The sequence below is a fragment of the Crocuta crocuta genome, unplaced genomic scaffold, assembly GCF_008692635.1.
Source record: "Crocuta crocuta isolate KB4526 unplaced genomic scaffold, BGI_CrCroc_1.0 scaffold93, whole genome shotgun sequence".
Classification (NCBI taxonomy): domain Eukaryota; kingdom Metazoa; phylum Chordata; class Mammalia; order Carnivora; family Hyaenidae; genus Crocuta; species Crocuta crocuta.
Window position 1 is genome coordinate 8,473,905 of NW_027529641.1, and position 14,444 is coordinate 8,488,348.

The following is a 14,444-nucleotide window of genomic DNA, read 5'->3' on the forward strand; positions in this document are numbered from 1 at the left end:
AGTTCCTGTGACATTTCCCCCTATGCTTCCTTGGATAGGAGCTGATTATTCTAACTCTTAAATGCCTTATGACTATGCCACCCTCCCCACCCCCAAAGCCACCACAGAATCCCACCATGACATCAGTGATAAGAACAACCTCCAATACAATGTGAGGTGAATTCCTGCCCATGAACAGCACAGTGCTTCTGAGCAGCTACCTACACATAGGACAGAGGCTGGGTTAGAAAGTAAAATGAAGGCAGCTGCCTTGACTTACAAAAGAAGGTTCTTTCAGTAGCTCCAAGCAGTAGGCCCTGTGTCCTTCTGCTGCCCCAGAGGCAAAACAGTGGTTTGGAACCCGGGTCTTGACACTCCAGTATCCCAACTCCGCCCCCTCTGGTCTTCATCATTATCCTCAAATTGACACAGAACTTCCCCACTGGGAAATCCCAAATTATTCCTCCCGTTTGGAAGTCCACAAGCCACTACTTCCCTCCGTATGACACTCTGGACTGGTGACCAGCACTGACCTGTCCAAGCCCATGGATGCATAAGATCCCACGGAATCCACCAGAAGCTCAGGCCTGCTCTGGCACCAAGACACAGAAACCATTTCTGGCTCCCGGCTGCCTAACCTCCAACAACAGTCTCCTCTCCACCCCGCTCTCCAAACACACCCCAACCCATACACCAGCTTCTCCACAACCCAGCCTGTAGGGTATCTTTGGTCCAGGAAAAAGAGCCCCTACTCTTCTTTAGTCAGAACACATCTCCTACAAGCGTCCCCTGTACCAGGCACTCAGGCTGTACCGGAGCTACAAAGACCTATGCAAATCTGCTGCTGTAAGTCCTATGCGGCCAGAGCAAGCTAAGGGCAGACCGCCGCCGGTCAGGGGGGTCAGGGCCGCAGTATAGCTTCCCCCACAGGGCAACAGCAACATGGAGCCATCCCTCATTCCTGAGAGGCTTAGGAGGGCTCTTTGGGATCAAAGCTAGACTCTTCCTCTCAGCCTCCTGATATTGCACAGTGGTGGACTTCTAATTAGACACAATGTTGCCCAAGTTTGATAGTGAAAGGTTGTAAATGGTGTTTATTGCTGGTGATATATATTGATTTTTAATATAAACAGGAATCTAGACAGGAGTTACACAAATAAATGACTGAAGCCGGTGAGGGCTATGGTTTTCAGAAGCACTAGAGGAGGGGATGGTGGTGGCAGGGAGGGGCGGTGATACTGCTGTCTCAGGGGTGACAGGGAAAGGTGTCCATTCCAGGCAACATAAGCTCCCCGCTGTGAGCCCAGTGCTCATGGGCTCCTTGGCTGCAAACCAAGCCCAGCCTCAGACTCCCTGTGTGGAGACTAGCACTGAGTTACACATCCCCAGCTTCCCAGGAAATACAGAACCGTGGCAGATGCCCAGATCCACCTGAAGTGTGGCATCCCTCGAGGAACATAATTCCATTTCACACACGTCAGAAGCAAAACCGCACTCCGTGCAAGCCGACCCCATATTTCTTACCGAAAACAAGCGGGTTGGTAATGTCCCCCAAAGCCTCCTGGTGATGAAATCTTTCTGGAATAAAACAGAAGGAAACAGAGGAAATTAGTTGGGTTTCTGAAAAGATACGGGTGATCGCACAGCGCTCCTGCAACTATAGACATCTGAAGGAGTGAGAGGTTTTGAATTACCTGTAAAAGTGAACCAGTTCTCATTCTAATGAGACCATCACAAATTACCAGAGACAAATAATTAAAATGTTTCTTGAGCCATTCCTCACATAATTATTGCCTTAAGAACATCATGTTGGGCAAATAAAGCAATGGCTTGTGTATCACTCTGGAAGGAGAGGCCGTCCGCATTTTAATGAAGCTCCTCAAAGCCCTCATGAATATGTATTTCCCCACAACAAAGCTTGACCCCACTAGTGTGCAGAACCGGTATTCTGGGACACTTTCAGAGGGCGGTGGGTGTACCTGTAGGGGCTGGGGAGATGAAGACAGATTAAAAGAAAGAGAAAGGAAAGCAGGCCACCTCTTATTTCCTCTGCCCAGGTTCACAGCCCACCCCTCCTCATGGGCAAAGGGGTGTCAGAAAGAGAACAGAAAACAGGCCATCAGGTTTCACACTCCTCTTGGACAGAGAGAGAGCTTTGCAAATGAAAGCTAAATAAGTCTAACTCGTTCAAGGGCTCAAGGTGAGGCCCTGGGTTGGATCAGGAATTCAAGGTGGGGCAGCAGATGACCAGAGAGGTGGGAAGCCCAGGATGGTGCGAGAGGAGGGGGATTTATTGGTCTTAAATATCAAATCAAAATTCCTCTTTTCCCAAAACTGTATGTTAACTATACTGGAATTAATTTTTTTTTTTTAATTCCTCTTCTCCCTCCAATTTGGCTAAAGACAGAATACATCATAAAGGAACGTCTTTGTTTCTTTCAAAACCACAGCAATGGCAGCCTCCTCCCCAGGTTCTGGTCTGCTGGGAACAGAAGGTCTAAGAGCATTTCGTGAACAGCTGTGCTGGCTGGACAGTTCACCTTCAGTCTGGTCCTGGGGACTGAAGTCACAGGGGATGACATCATTCAGGGTGGGGGAAGGGAAGGTAATATGGTCTTGCTATTGGCACAAGCAGACACTGGCTTCTACTTTATCACAAAGGTCTTACCTGGACCCAGGGTTGACACTTTTTTAATGAAACCTGACAGTCATTCTCATTTCCCTAGACAGACATTTCTAGCAGTGGGTTTTAATTAGGGAATTGGGGGGACTTCCCTGTCACCCCAAACTGGCCCACTGCAAATGCTTCTAGTTCAGATATTTTAAAAAATGACTGGCTATCCCTTAGAAGGCTGAAGGTGTCTCCTTTTGACCAAGCCATTTGTATATCTGTAATCTGTTTGTCTCTGCTCAGAGGGAACTTGATATCCACATAGTTGCCCAAATTCCAAAGGGTATGGTGCTTTCTGTTGCCTTTTTTTTTTAAGTTTATTCATTTATATTGAGAGAGCGAAAGAGAACAAGTGCAAGCAGGGGAGGGACAGAGAGAGGGGTAGAGAGTCCCAAGCAGGCCCTGTGCTGACAGTGTGGCTCCATCCCAGGAACTGTGAGATCATGACCTAAACTGAAACCAAGAGTCAGACACTCAACTGACTGAGCCCCAGATGCCCCTTCTGTTGGCCTCGCCTTCATCATGTGTAAAAGTGGACAATAAGTTTGATCTTAAAGGTGGATGAGAAAGCACAACAAAGCCCCCAAAACACTGCCTGGGAACACATTAGCATCAAACAGTATTTCCTTCTTTACCCCCAAATCCCACCATCCCAGGACCTCCAAAAAGAAGTGACTTCAGGGTCAGTGCACATACTAACTGCTATGTTCAGAGGCAAGAACACTTCACTAGTGGTCTTAAGACAGGGCCTCAATTCCTCACTCTGCTACAAGTTGGCTCTGTGAACTCAAGCAGGTCAGTGAGAAAGACCTCTGTCCTCTCCCAGAATCCCCCCCTCCAGCTCTGGGCAGTTTTGACCAGGGAAGGGCCTAGAAGCCTCGGTCTACTAGCACAAGCTAGAATTCTCCCCACATGGCCACTGTGTCCTCCCCTCCCCTCTCAGGTCTACAGCTACCCGCACTGCCCAGAGCCACCGTGGGCCTAGGCAAGTGTCCTTCTGCCCACAGGCCCAGCTTCTCCCATTCCCTCCCAGCCCAGAAGAACCTCAGGGAAACTCAGAGCCTTTCTTCAGCTGAGCTTCCCTGACCTGGAGAGGCCTGCCCCACTGTTCCACCTGGAGGAAAGAGTCCCAGCTCGCTCGCTCTCGCTCTCTATCTCTCACTCTCTCTCTCTTTCTGCCTGCCCTCAGTCTGCAAGTCTCCTGAGAGGACAGAGTCTCATTCATCAGTAGCCTAAGCATCCCCCACATCCTCCACACAGACTCCCAACAGAGGAACAGAATCGCCAAACTGCCTTGGGGAAAGGGCAGACAGAGCTCTGCACTTTACATAACGCTTTTCCATAGGAAGAAACAGGCCCACATCTTAACTCAATTTAGAATAGGTTTTTAAATGTCTATTTATAGGCATCACACAAGTACCCCTTGTGGACAGTGGAGGAATCAGGGCTCCGGGCTCTGGTCCACCACTGTTCATTAGCATTCTTTTCATGTCTGTCTTCTCTAATTTCCTCAGCAGTTTTTAACTCAAGAGCAAGGTCACCTACCACTTGGACCCAGCATCACTTTCCATTTTCTCCAAAGGAAAATATGAATTTTCTCTTCCGTGCAGCAGTAGCCTTGCCCCGCCCTCTCGGGGACCCTTGCTTGCATTGGCTAAAGCAGAGTTGTGTTATTTTGGCAAACTTTGTCTCTGGACAGACATTTCACCTTAAATAAAAAACAGCAGTCATGAGCACAAAGACCTGGGAAGGCCCTGGGGGGTCAGCCGGTCCCTGCTGGTTCTGAGTCCCTCACCCGGCCAGGCACATTCAGAGAGGGCTGGAATGAACACAAAGGATCACCTACACTTCGGAACAGCCAGGCTTTTCTTTTCAGCCATGTATGGCCACACAAGTGCCCCATCCTCTATCTGTCCTCCCTGGAGACATCAAGGGCCAGGTTACTTCCCCTGTTCATCTTGGCCGTTTGTGATTAGACAGAAATCTGAGAGCCTGCTCTTCTTCAGGAAATGCACAAGCAATTTTGGAATAATCTCCTATTTCTTAGCAAGCCCCGGGCTGGAAATGAAGTACTCAGGTCTCCCTATAAGACTTAAACACTCCACCTTCCAAGTTATTGGCCCACCCACAAGTTATTTGGGGTGGGAGTGGGGGAGGGGGAGGTCATCCTGTATTCCAGCCTCCCAGGGTCTCCCCTGTATTTGTGAAATACAAAGCCACGGGAGCCTGGGAGATGCCACGAAGGCTCCTCCTGTCTGCATGCTGACAACCAGATTCTCCAGGGTCCGGAGACCCCAGTCCTTGGAACCAAATACAGAAGGAAAGGCAGGCCCTGGCCTGGGGCACTGAATCCACAGCAGAATTCAGGCACAGAGAATACTTCCAATAAACAGCCTTCCAGCTGCCTGACTTCAAATACCACGAGGCTCAGCTCTCTTCTGACTGCTGTTGCTGAGGCGGTTGTTATTTGGTTTCAGGATTAATTAGCTTTCTCCCAGGATGCCCACTGCAACCTGCCATTGTGGGTTCTCTATTATGCAACATGCACATTTCTGGCAATCTACTGGATCTCTGATCAAACAGAGCCTTTGAAATGCCATGTTTTCAGACACTCAGGAGGTAAACAGAAATCCTAAATATTGCTTAGAGTGGACGGTTCATAAATTTGCTGATTACCTTTGATATTATGTCAGGGGAGGTGATGGGAGGTCCCAAATCCGCAAACCATCCTGGGGCCCACTAATGGCTCAGGCGGCTGGGGAGGAGGCCTGAGACAGGAAGTTACTTAGGCTAAAAGAACCTTGATGGGCGCGGATAGAGCAGCTCATGCGAGCCTCTACCCAAAGCAGGAGTTGCAAGCCCTGGAGCACAGGACGGTGCTGAGCCAGGGGAAGCAGCTGTCACAACCAATCTGTGTAAGCATTTTCTTGGCAAAGTTAAGGCAACACTCACAGTTTCGTGGACGCCCAGACTTAGGAGCTGTCCTGGGAGGATGCCTGGCACACAGAGGCAGACAGAGGTGGAAGTGTCCAGCACAGAGGCAGGATGGCTGATCTTAAGCCTTACAAAGTGGCCGGAGACGTGCACAGCAGAATCACCACCCTACTGTCATACTAGCATCTCTTCCTCCAGCTGAGCCGAGAGCTACACCTATAATTCCTTGAACCAAACAGGCAACCCAGTGCTTTGTAAAAGGCTAGGGCCCTGGGCATGCGGGTTTGGGGATATTATGGTATGCTATGGTTGGGTGGTAAAACAAGTAGAATCTGATGAGCAATAATAACCCAGATTCAATGAAACACATGTAGATGGAAGACTCTGGCCACAGTGAGCAGAGGCCCTAGGGGAGGGCTGGGAAGGGTCTGCACAGAACACAGTGGCCAGAACGATGGGGGAAGGGCCAGGGTGTATCACAGGCAGGGTGTACCAGCTGCACACCCAAGCAGCTCAGGTGTGGCTCTTTCTAGAACCAGCCCAGTGGCTGCAAAGCCAGGTAGTCTATAGGACTGTCAACACCTCTGCATGGTGGAGAGCACAGGGCCTTCATGAGCCAGCCCAGGTGGCCATGGGGATCATCTGCACTGGGCTGTCTCGCAGAGGGGAACAGACAGCTGGCAGAGGTCAGCGTCTGGCAGACAAGCCACTGCCTAAGGAGGCCTCCTGGGACCTGGTACTGTAGCTACCCCAAGCTGCCCTGAGGGGGATGTGACATGACAGAGCCCAGAATCCCCACAGGTATGGCTGGAACCACAGGATAGGACTTTGCGGGGGTGTGAATACTCCCCAGGTTTACTGTGGGGCTGGGGCTGGGGCAGGGGGGTCTTCCACTTCCTGATGAGAAGGACACACAGGGACAGTGCTCAGTTGGGCACAGCAGGGTCGTTCCAAGGGAAAGTCCCTAAGGAATCATTTCAAGTACTGGCCATGGACCAATTACAGTGAGGAAACAGGAGCTGGCTCAGAGAGGGGCTCCAGGTCCTCAGACCCAGATAACAAAAAGATGCAGCCCAGGTTATGGGAGGAAGGGGGTCGGGGGGTGGGGCAGTGATGGTAAAGTTGGGAGATTTTCCAGCTTGAGTGGACATTAATAGGTTGTTTACAAATAAAAATCTCAAAATAATAAATAACTGAGTGCCCAAGCTAGCTGCAAGGTAAAGTCTTCAAATGCTACTAACTCTATAAGTACCAGCATGTATTATTTTTCTCCTGGGCAGGAAGCTGCATCTTTAGAATAAAGAGCTCAAACCTTGAGATTCTCATGTCAGCAAATGTTTTGGGGAAAATCTGGATTTAAAACTCTGTCTTCAAAGGTCTCAAAGTTTTAAACAACAATGGTTTCATCTGGGAAGGTGGCTTCTAAGAATGCTTTTAAAAAGCATTAGGAATCACATACAAATTGCCGACAATGAAACAGTCAAAACTCTCCATTCTTGGAAGCTTATCTTTCAACTTCTGGAGGTGACAGTCCACAGAGGATGAGCCACATTCTGCCATGAGATTCCTTGGTTTGGGAAGATCCTCACTCCCTGCTCCAGATTCCAACGCAGGGACTCTTTATATGTGATTAGTTTACTGAATGGGGACTGTTCTTTCAAGGTAATTATTTGTTTCCTCTCCATGGGGCCCATGAGGCCACCCCAATGGCAGAGTTGGGGGTAGAGACATGGATTATTTCAATCCATTTCAAAACCTAGAAATTTGCTCTAAACCCAAACTGGCTCTAACGTCCAATAACGCTAACTTGCTTTTCCCGCATTTGCTTTTATGTAAAATCCTCTGAGGCTCTACCAAATAAACCTGAGAGTTCCTTACAGCAGTATTGAGCTAATTTATTCATGTTGGGGTTGAAACTAATGGTGTCCTGATCCAACTGTGTTTTAATCTCAATAGATCTGCCCTTGAGCAGCTGATGGCATTCTGTGGACAGACGCATGGCTCCCAGGGCTCCCAGATTTACACTGTAACGTCTGACATATTACTCTGATGATTCTCGATATTAAACAGAGTCCTGTGTTTGGAGTTCTTGCCTGGGTTTGTGAAATGAGAGAAAAGTGCAACACTGAGGTATGAAAACCAGAACACGGTGCCAAGGCTGTCCATGTGACAGCCAAAAGCCGTGCCATAAGAGACAAGGGTGAAGGGCAAAGGAAAGGCTGGCAGGAAGGGCTCAGGCAAGTCTGCACGGACCCCAGGGATGCAGGGGAGGGTTCAGAGGCGCCTTCCAAGCCTGCATCTGCTGGGCTCTCCTCATTATTATTCTCTCCTAGGCAAATGAGACTTCTATTTTTGCTGCAAGGAGTCTGCTGCCTTCCAATTCCCCCACATCCCCCGGAGGGAGGCTGGGATTTCGTGTTCTATTCAGGCAGCTCAGGGATGCTGAAGGGAGGGTCATCCAGACGGCTGAGAGCCAGAGAGAAGCACTGCCTGCCAATCTTATCAAATGAGGACACGGTGCTTGAGAAAGCTCTGGGCAAGGTGATGGTGCATGTATGCAGTCTGAGAGGACCATGCAGGGCACATTCGGGTTTCTTTGGCTCACACCATGCTTACTGTGACAGTCACTGTTTCGCACATGTGAACCTTTTAATCCTCACAGCACTACTGTGAGGTCACCCCCATTTTACAGATGAGGAAACTGAGGCACACAAAAGTTATTAACTGGTGTGCCTAAGGCCACACAAGAAATTCTGCAGCTGGGACTCCATCCTGGCATCATGGCCCAAGAACGCACACTCTTAGCTCCCACATTTTGTTGGTAGGAAATAAGGGGAAAAGATGTTTATAATACACAAATCAGATGAAGGACGAAATAATGGATAAGAAAATTCAAAAAAGGAACAAAAGGGATGAACCAGTAATTGACAGAATAATAAATACATGAAATAAATATACATCAATAGAAGAAAATAAATATATGAAAAGAGGTGCAACCTCACTGGTAGGCAGAAAGATGCAAATTAAGACCCTCTCTGCAGAGGCCACTTTCACCCATCAGACTGACAAAAATTAAAAAACATCTCACAATACCAAGTGGTATCAAGGACGAGGGGAAGGAGAACCCACACACCACTGGTGGGAACATTCATTAGTAGACCCACTTGGGAAAACAACTTGGCCACTTCCAGAAAATGTAAAGATTCATACGTTCTATCCCACAGCAATTCCAATCCTTGCTAAGTATTCTAGACAAATCCGGCTCATGCTCACATAGAGACACACACATAAGTATTCCTAACAGCCTTGTTTGTAGCAGCAAGAAACTGGAAACCATCTGAATAGTCACCAATGGAGAAAGAAGAGAGTGTATTAGGTTCCTACAATGATATGCCACACAGCAGCGAAAAGGGATAAAGTCCAGCTACGAATTTTCATGTGGATAAAACTAGCAGACATAATGTGAAGCAAAAAAAAAGGGGGGGGGGGCAAGCAACAGAAACGCACGCACACACACGCAATTTGAAATGATTTACACAATGCTTAAAGACATGCAAAAGTAACTGGCCTGGTGATACTAATGCAGGAAGATAAAACATACACCAAACTCTACTAACAGTTACCTCTACATGGGAGACAGAAACACAATCAGGAAGAGGCTCCAGCTATACTGGTAATTATGATGGTTTAAAGAATATCCACCAATTCTTTGTCACTCCATTCAAAAGGTGGAACCTAATTCCCTTCTCTTTGAGTGTGGACGGGGCTTAATAACTTGGGTCTAGAGAACAGACTAAGACAGAGATGATGACGTGTGGCTAAGGAGTCGAGGTCGTAAAGGCACTGTAGGGCTCTGCAGACTCTTGGATCCCTCGCTCTGAGGCAAGCTGCCTGCCATGCTGTGAGAGAGCACTGTGGAAAGACCCCATGGAAAAGAACGGATGCCTCCCACCCTTGGCCTCATGAAGTGATCCCAGAAGCGGATCCTCCAGGGGCGTCTGGGTGGCTCAGTCGGTTAAGTGTCCGACTTCAGCTCAGGTCATGATCTTGTGGTTCGTGACTTCGAGCCCCGCATCGGGCTCTGTGCTGACAGCTCAGAGCCTGGAGCCTGCTTCAGATTCTGTGTCTCCCTCTCTCTCTGCCCCTCCTCCCCCAAGATAAATAAACATTAAAAAAGTTTTTTTTAAAAGAAGTGGCTCCTCCAGCCACAGTCATGCCCGAGATGACTATTACCCTGGCCCACACCTTGACCCTGAGACAGAAGCATCCAGCCCAGCTGCTCCCAGATGGACTCTATGTGTGAAGTATCAAATTTTTACTGGTTTATGCCACTTAGTTTTGGCATGATTAGTTACACAGAAGTAGACAACCAATATAATAATATTCTCTACTTTAAGTGGGTACAAAGGTGTTTGGGACATAATTCTTTTTACTTTCTGTATATCAAATATTTTATAATAAAAACGTAATCCAATGACTTGAGTTAGGTCAACACTGGTTAGCAGGCAGAAACAGCAGAGAGTAAAAGACAGGGGAGATGACAGGCAGGCACATCATTCTCCTGGGTGACTGGGAAATGGCTTCTCTCCTCAGGAGCATAAGGAACTTAGAAAAGTGCCCTTTAAGGTGAAAAGGCATGGGACATTGTTNTGTTAGGCTAAGGGAATATATGCCATGGGGCGCCTGGGTGGCTCAGGCCTGGGTTAAGCGTCCAGCTTCAGCTCAGGTCATGATCTTAGTGTTTGTGAGTTCGAGCCCCATGTTAGCTGTGGGGCTGTGCTGACAGCTTGGAAACTGGAGCCTGCTTTGGATTCTGTGTCTCCCTCTCTCTGGCCCCTACCCCATACTCACGCACATGCTCATGTGCTCTTGCTCTCTCTCTCTCTCTCTCAAAAAAAAACATTAAAAGAAAATTTTTTAACAAGGAAAGTATATGCCCGAGCTTGAGAGGGATGAGGGGGATTTTGGGGGCAGCACCCAGGGTGGCCCACCTCCTCAGTGGCTCCTCCCAGGTCTTGAGGCCACTGGAGAAGGGCAAGGTTGCTCAGAAGCCAGGATCTGGGCCCCATCATGTCTTTCTCTCTCTCTCTGCATCTGTCTTCCTCTCTCTGACTTCAGCTTCCAGAAGAAACAAACGTGTAGTCCTTAGAAACAGCTGGGCTGGTCAGAGTTAACTGATCCAGTAAAGCAGTCAGAACCAGTTACATCTGGCAGAACCAATGTGCATCAATCCCAAGGAACCACCGTAAGGATTTCAGACCACTTATTTCCAATCCTCTTTAAGAGCCTAAATCCCCCATCTCACAACTTGTGCTGTTTTCTGCAATTTACTCATTCAAAGAACTCTGTCCAAAATCCATTTTAATTGAAACAACCACTTTTCTCGCTATGAAGTGACGGCTGAAGGAACAATAATGCTTAATATATATTCCAAGCTTGCTTTCCTTTTTAGAAAACAAAACAACAGGGGCGCCTGGGTGGCTTAGTCGGTTAAGCGTCCGACTTTCGCTTGGGTCATGATCTCGCGNCTCGGCAACCCTTCTCTAATGAGCTAGCAGCATGCCTCACAGCAGAGCACAAAAGTCGGGGTGCACTCCTAGGACATGGCATTTTCAGAGAGGAAGCTCAGGAACTCAGAGGGAAGCAGGTTCCTGGGGCATGTCAGGGGGCTCCCAGCACCCCTTTTACCTCAGCAGGACCCTGGCCCAGGGGTGGGGGCTGCAGAGTGGCCTGGGATCACAGAGTCCCACATTACTACTCTAAACCCCACTCCTGCACATCCCTCCCCAGTCATAGGTTTCCCAGAAGACAGGATTCTGTCTTGGGGGCCCTGGAAGGAGGTCCTCCACCTTGTGGGCGAAGGAGCTCAGCAGCCTCAGAGCTGTCCCCAGGCCAGGCCCCTCTGACCCACCCCGGGTTGCTCCCTCATAGGCTGCTGGTGAGGACTGAGTCCTCATGGAGGTCACCTGTTCTCTGTACCACACCCTGGGGGCTTCCGTGCCCCATACCAGCCTCTATGAGAAAAGTCAAAGTCGAATCTGGGTTTTTTAAGTATGCTAGAAGAGAGTCTAGAAAATAACATATCAGCAAAAGCTGAAAGGAAACAAAACTAGCCCCCAAACAGTACCAGAACAGGATCCTTAGCATTGTCAACACTAAAACCAATGACTCACCACACATACACCACCAATATCCAGCCTCTCATCTAGAAAACGAAGGCAAAGAAATGAATTTCAATTTCAAAATAGGAATCTGCTCAAGCAAGAATCATCCTGCGTTTCCCTCCCCACACAACAGCTGAGCAAAACACAAGGAGATGGGGGCTGGGCTGAAGCTGTCTACAGCCATGTCCTACCAAACCTCAGACTTCTGGCAGGTAATTCAAGCCCACCGGAAGACGGGGACAGGGTGGTCACTGCAGTGTCTGTACCAGGGAATCCCACAGGCAGCTTGCAGAGTGAGGACATGAGTGGGCAACAGGCAGTGACTTCAGTTTCACGAGCTTACCCCAACCCTGATAAACCCATGCCCTTTAGGCGCAAGGACCTTAACCCACATGCAAGGCTGCCTTTGGTTTAATGATGTCTTTCATTATCATTTTCATTCTTACCTAAAGATTACTACAGCCTGGACTCATCACCAAGGCCATCTATGGAGCAGACTGAATGCCGGCCCTGTAGGCAGGCATGGAATATTCCCAGGCAGCCTGGTAAGAAAGCTTCCTTTCAATACATCATCAAAGTGTCCTTCAGATGGTGGTGGCTATCAAACACCTCTTGCTAGTGTCATTTTATCATAGTAATTTGCTGTTTTGTTTTGTTTAGGTCCAATCTTATCTTTCTTTTCCAATGGCCAGTCTTTAAATAAGACCGGAGTACTACGAGAACCTAATATAAACCCTCTATTGTCAAAACAGAAATAGACACGATCAGAATATTCTTACTACACCAGCCTTGGGATGAAGCTGATATAATAGAAAAGAGGACTGAGAGAAAGAAATTGGACCCATGATACCAAGGTCAAGCTGCTAGATCAAGTCTTGCCTAAAACCATGCATCTAGACTTTCCAATTACACAAGAAAAAGTTTATGTTACCATGAGATGGGTTTTCTGCAACATCAAGTGTCTTAACGGATAAGGAAACTGAGTCCCAGGGAGGTAATGCATCTTTGCTGCCCACAGGGCAACAGAATGAAAGCTCAGTTATGTTCCATTAGGTCCCGCCTTGTGTCAAAATCCTAGGCTGTGTTCGTTGTGACTTTGATTTATGCAAAATCCTTAACTCTTCACAAGTGCGAAGACAGGTCAGCTGGTGGAGCCTTACATGATCCAAATCTAGCAGAAATTACATTCAACTCAACCAGATCGTTTTTACTTCTCCAAAACCAACAGGACAGGCCTAAATGGTCAGTGGGGATTTGACCAGGCATGCAATAGCAGGATTTACATCTAACATTTCTGCACCAGCTCCCTCTCTTAAAGACAGCTCTGACCCTGGCTCACACTTTTGTGCTTACAGAAAACCTCAAGGCAGCTTTCAGACAGAAATGTTCTCTTAATTAGCCTCATAAATAGACGCTGCTCTGGTGATCAGCTGGCTATAGTTGGGTTAGCTTGCCTTTTCTCCTTCCTTTCTTCTTTCCCTCTCTCTCTACCTCCTCCTCCTTCTTTCTCTCTTTTTTTTTTTTTTCTGATACAAAGTCCAAGGATTAGCAAAATCATGTCTTAACAGCTCTGTCTGTGTGTTTCAGACCTGACAATACAGAGCAGCCATCCACACTGAGAGGAGCCCACCACACTTGGGACACATGCAGTGCCAGGGGAGGAGGAAGGCTCCAGAAGAGTTTCCTGCTTCACAATGTCCCCACAGGAAAGGCCCACAAGCAGCAATGCTGAAGGTTCCGGAAACTCACAAGGAGTCACAAGCAACCTTGGGCAGCTGTGCCCTGAAGTCTCTCCAGTCCGCTTGTCCTCCAACACAGAGTGTCCTCCCCGCCCTCTGCCCTCAGACCTCCCCCCACCCAGCTAGCCCTTGTACCTCACTAGCCCTTCCACCAGCCCAAACCAGCTGGAGGAGTTTGGCCCCTCCCTGGCCACATCCCTGCCACCTGCCACCTTAGCCTCACCTCTCCCGGGTCACCCAGACTGTCACCCGCTCCTCCCACAGCTCTGTAGCACATGCTAGAGCTGTATGTAGACCTCCCAAACCCTGGGGTGGGTAGCACAAGGAAACGGTATGTCTCCCCCTTCTGTGTCCCAGCTTTTCCCTGGTGAGGCCTTGGGGAGATGCTCATCCTGTTTCTGATACAAACAGGCAACTTGCTTTCTGTCCTTCTTGGCTACATTGGAAAGTGATGCTGAAGGTGGTCCCCCCAAAATAAAGAGCAAACATCTCACCCCTGAGGAGCGTAGGTGGGCCCTGCCAAGACCTCTCCTGTTTTGTGCCAGCCCCTGAGCCCAGCCCAGGCCTCCCAGACACCGACGCTGCTAGTGGCCACTCTTGTTCAACTGGGACCTTCAGGTGGCGCAGCTGTGGGAGCTGGGCAGCAGGTACTGAGGGCAAGTTGGCCACGTGACACACACCATACACCCACCCACTAGAGCTTGACAGACAAATGGATAGACCAATCAACGCAAGACCTCCTGCAGGAACTGGCATTCAGGGGAGGGCTCACATAGAAAACCAGGAGTGTGCCCAAGACTGCCAAGTGAGGACCCACACATGACCCACACAGCCATCTGCCCACAGAGATGGGAGGGGGTGTGAGGAGGATTTGAGAAGAAGAAACACAGGACTCCCCCTCAGGAGAACAGTTCCCCTCAACTTCCCCACCTGGGACTCATAGAGAAGCCAGTCTTC

General features: G+C 48.8%; 1 protein-coding gene across 4 annotated transcripts in view; it reads right to left on the reverse strand.

The window, feature by feature from the left end:
- Nucleotides 1–14,444, reverse strand: part of APBA2 (amyloid beta precursor protein binding family A member 2) — a 210,523-nt gene that overhangs the window by 118,150 nt on the left and 77,929 nt on the right. For all 4 annotated transcript variants that reach the window (XR_013334723.1, XR_013334722.1, XM_077762406.1 and 1 more), the window contains exon 2: nucleotides 1,504–1,557. The gene's annotated coding sequence lies outside the window, so the exon portion shown is untranslated. The remainder of the gene's footprint in view (nucleotides 1–1,503; nucleotides 1,558–14,444) is intronic.